Below are 5,000 nucleotides of genomic sequence, written 5' to 3' on the forward strand. Positions count from 1 at the left end.
AACGTAACGATAAAGTGCCGGCGAGGTTAGAGGTGCACCAAAATTGTGTACCGATTAGGAAAAGTACTCTATGTTGCTATGACTTGGGTAAAAAGTGTTGATTAACTGCTGGTTACGATAGACAGTTGCTTATCGTACACATCGCAAACGAACACCCCTTAGTGAGCAGTAGCAGAAGTCGATGGAACAAAGCGAATGCATTACAAACTGATCAAGTAAAATAAGGAACGCTACGTACTAGGACTTCTTTCCAAGAATGGTGTCCGCGACGGGAGGGCAAGCGTCCTTCCCAGGTTTCCCTAGTAAACCTTGTATGGTAAACATACCCAAGCGTGTCCGTAAGCACGCAACGATAGTCACGAACGAGCACATACCTAGGGAAAGTACTCTACGTACTAGGACTTCTGTCCAAGAATGGTGTCCGCGACGGTCGGGCACTGTGACGCAATTACCAAATCCTAGAATCGTACAAGCAGTGTGTACAAACATAAACATTAACGCGTTCGCTCGGGCTGCGCCGTCCGTGTTGAACACAAATGCGGGTGATTATATGAGTGGATGGACAAAAACATGCGTGGCGAAGACAATTTTCTGCACGATGTGCACATAGCTCATTTCGTCGTCCCGGGCGAATGGAAAAACACAAAAATCTCGAGTATCTTTCTAGGTTTCTGTTATAAAAGGGCAGGCCAAAAGGTGACCGGTTGAGATGAGCATTTTAAGCATGCAAGCACTTAATTGCAACTTTTCCTACAAAAACTAGGTACGTACACGTAGATTGTATCAACATGGACATCCATGATTGCGTACGCCCGGGCTGCGCCCTCCGTGTTGTACTTTCCCTGATTGGTACACAATTTTGGTGCAAGTGTACCAACATCGACATCTATGAACGCGTACGCTCGAGCTGCACCCTCCGTCTTGTACTTTCCCTGATCGGTACACAGTTTTGGTGCACGGCTATCCCGAAAGGCAACTTGTACCAACATCGACATCCATGAACGCGTACGTAGCGTACTTTCCCTGATCGGTACACAATGTTGGTGCACGGCATAGGAAATGGGCTTAAAATGGTCAAACTCAATCCATTTCCACTAAAGATAGTCAATAACAGCTGTGCCGATGAAGTAGGGCACGATGCAAGTCAATGTTATTTAATGAATTACATGTTCACCATACATTTCAGTACAAAATTGCTCGGTCAGACCTACAAAGTGCTATATCTCGAATACTAAACGTCGCAGATGGGTGTCGTAGAACAATTTTAAGTTCGTCTAACGATTCTACATCCGATTCTGGATAGTGGTTTTTCGACCACTTTTCAACATTTTGTGACACCCCGAACCTAGGGGCAGCTCCCTAGCTTTTTTCAAAAATGTGCACCGAACGGGCCAGAGAGCTCGAGTAGTCGAAAATTTTTTTTTTTGCTAAAACCCCTCAAAACGTGTCAGGAACGCACCCTAGATGATGAAAAGTGCAACCAGAATGTCAATCGACAACATGCCCGGGGGTACAAATTTGCTCTACGCGTCCCTAGGTAGGGTACTTTTTCATACAAACATCAAAGTGTACGGTGCACACAGTGCGCGGAACAAAAATTGCTCGGTCAGACCTAGGACGGGCCATATCTCGAATACTAAACGTCGCAGATGGGTGTCGTAGAACAATTTTAAGTTCGTCTAACGATTCTACATCCGATTCTGGATAGTGGTTTTTCGACCACTTTTCAACATTTTGTGACACCCCGAACCTAGGGGCAGCTCCCTAGCTTTTTTCAAAAATGTGCACCGAACGGGCCAGAGAGCTCGAGTAGTCGAAAATTTTTTTTTTGCTAAAACCCCTCAAAACGTGTCAGGAACGCACCCTAGATGATGAAAAGTGCAACCAGAACGTCAATCGACAACATGCCCGGGGGTACAAATTTGCTCTACGCGTCCCTAGGTAGGGTACTTTTTCATACAAACATCAAAGTGTACGGTGCACAAAGTGCGCGGAACAAAAATTGCTCGGTCAGACCTAGGACGGGCCATATCTCGAATACTAAACGTCGCAGATGGGTGTCGTAGAACAATTTTAAGTTCGTCTAACGATTCTACATCCGATTCTGGATAGTGGTTTTTCGACCACTTTTCAACATTTTGTGACACCCCGAACCTAGGGGCAGCTCCCTAGCTTTTTTCAAAAATGTGCACCGAACGGGCCAGAGAGCTCGAGTAGTCGAAAAATTTTTTTTTGCTAAAACCCCTAAAAACGTGTCAGGAACGCACCCTAGATGATGAAAAGTGCAACCAGAATGTCAATCGACAACATTCCCGGGGGTACAAATTTGCTCTACGCGTCCCTAGGTAGGGTACTTTTTCATACAAACATCAAAGTGTACGGTGCACACAGTGCGCGGAACAAAAATTGCTCGGTCAGACCTAGGACGGGCCATATCTCGAATACTAAACGTCGCAGATGGGTGTCGTAGAACAATTTTAAGTTCGTCTAACGATTCTACATCCGATTCTGGATAGTGGTTTTTCGACCACTTTTCAACATTTTGTGACACCCCGAACCTAGGGGCAGCTCCCTAGCTTTTTTCAAAAATGTGCACCGAACGGGCCAGAGAGCTCGAGTAGTCGAAAATTTTTTTTTTGCTAAAACCCCTCAAAACGTGTCAGGAACGCACCCTAGATGATGAAAAGTGCAACCAGAACGTCAATCGACAACATGCCCGGGGGTACAAATTTGCTCTACGCGTCCCTAGGTAGGGTACTTTTTCATACAAACATCAAAGTGTACGGTGCACAAAGTGCGCGGAACAAAAATTGCTCGGTCAGACCTAGGACGGGCCATATCTCGAATACTAAACGTCGCAGATGGGTGTCGTAGAACAATTTTAAGTTCGTCTAACGATTCTACATCCGATTCTGGATAGTGGTTTTTCGACCACTTTTCAACATTTTGTGACACCCCGAACCTAGGGGCAGCTCCCTAGCTTTTTTCAAAAATGTGCACCGAACGGGCCAGAGAGCTCGAGTAGTCGAAAAATTTTTTTTTGCTAAAACCCCTCAAAACGTGTCAGGAACGCACCCTAGATGATGAAAAGTGAAACCAGAACGTGAAACGACAACTTTGTTGGGGGTACCCTTTTTACTCTACGGGCCACTAGCTTAGGCGCGCCAACAGCGCTTTCCTCTCGGGTTCCCATTTTTTGCCCTCCTGGGATTATGATCATTTACTCATTGCCTACTATAGGGAAGGTACCTTGCTCCGAGGTCAAAAATGAAGATTTCACCAAATCGTAGTTTTAACCTCTATTTAGTCGTAGGAGCATGGTTTGCAGTGTCCGTGGGTCATATAAGCCCCCGTTTGGGTCATACGTCCCCTCCCCGATGAAAATCGTCATATGACTATAGGCCGAACTTATGAAGCAAAAGTGGTGTCTGGTGGGTTCTGCCGATGATCTTAACCTATGATTTTGAGTTTCCACTCTTTCAAAACGTTTCCTGGAGCAGTACATCACGGGTCTACGGACCCAAAGACTTCGTTGCGATGGTTTCAAGCATAAAAGTTGTAACAGTTAAGGGTTTTTAATACGCGTATATTAAATCATTGCTTGAAACTAAGCTTCGTTGTCTTTAAACTCTGCAAGACCAATCGAACTTCTTAGGGAAACTCGAAGCATTCACGCTAAGCTGGTGGTGCAGGGCACATAGCGTGATGAAACCGGGTTTCCCTAACCAATGTGGCATATTTTTTCCCTGAGAGTGAAGCTCAGACCCACGTAGGGGAGAGCGAAGTGGAACTTTAATGTTCAATGCAGCAAATGTTCGCCATGCGGATAAACAAGTTGGAATAGTTCAATGTAGTGTAATGCAAACACGAATCGCAAATAACGATACGGGACCCAGAAGCAATTCTGCGGATCCCTCGGGGAGTGGTGAGTTGATATAAATTAGAGGTGAAAGTCCAAGTTGTTCGAGCTCCGGCTCGGCAGCCGATACGAGGTTCCTGTTGAGCTTGTTTGTACATCGCGCAGAGGCGCCGTTCGGTTCTAGCAATGATTCCCGCCACCATGTTCCATGCGTGCAGAGATCCGTTAGAGCTCGTTCAATGTGTCCCGCCGTGATTACGAAAAAGTCCAACAGTTGACTTAGTTGGGTGTGCGTCAAGTAATCGCGCAGAGATGCCGATCGGTTCCTAGCAATGTTTCCCGTCACAAGGTGGTATTGGCACCTGTGCAGAGTGGCCGTTAGCAATGTCTCCCGTATCACGGTGGTGTACCATCACTAGTGCAGAGTGACCGCTAGCAATGTCTCCCGTCACAAGGTGGTAGCCCAGAAGTGCAGAGAAGCCGCTGTAGCAAAGTCTCCCGTATCACGTTGGAGTTCTTCCACTAGTGCAGAGAGATCGCTGAACCGTTCAATGTGTCCCGTCGTGGTGTGCTTGTACCGAGCACGTAGGATACACCTTGCTTTGTTGGTTTGGGATAGGAGTGGTCGCGCAACTGCCTCCACGCCGCAGAGTGCCAGTTCGGATTGAAGGTCAACTTTAGCCGTTCAATGCATCAGTCGGTGGGTGTTCAGATGGCATCACAACTTCCCCTAGGTGCTCAAGTTGGCTGGGTTGTAAAACATGTACACATGCGCAGAGTATCGTGCGTACTAGCAAAGTCTCCCGTCACGGTGGTTACGAATGAGTTCCATGCAGTGCAGAGCGATCGTTAGTGCGTGCAATGTACCAGTCGATGTGTCGTACCGGCATACAACCCCGCTTAGAGGCCCGTCGCTCGAAGAGGACAAGAAAGAGTGCGCAGAGTGCCGTACCGGCATAGCAATGTCTCCAGACATACGTTGGGACACCCGACGCAGTGCAGAGAGATCCGCTAGCCGTGTGCAATGCATCCGACGTTGCCTGCTTGTGCAGTCTATCGAGTGGCGCCAACGGACGCTCTGGCGTCGCAGAACAAATCTCGGTGGTCACGGGGGACTTGCGCCTCGCGTGATCAAGAGTGT

This window comes from Anopheles coluzzii, assembly GCF_943734685.1.
Source record: "Anopheles coluzzii chromosome X unlocalized genomic scaffold, AcolN3 X_unloc_18, whole genome shotgun sequence".
In the NCBI taxonomy this organism is placed as follows: domain Eukaryota; kingdom Metazoa; phylum Arthropoda; class Insecta; order Diptera; family Culicidae; genus Anopheles; species Anopheles coluzzii.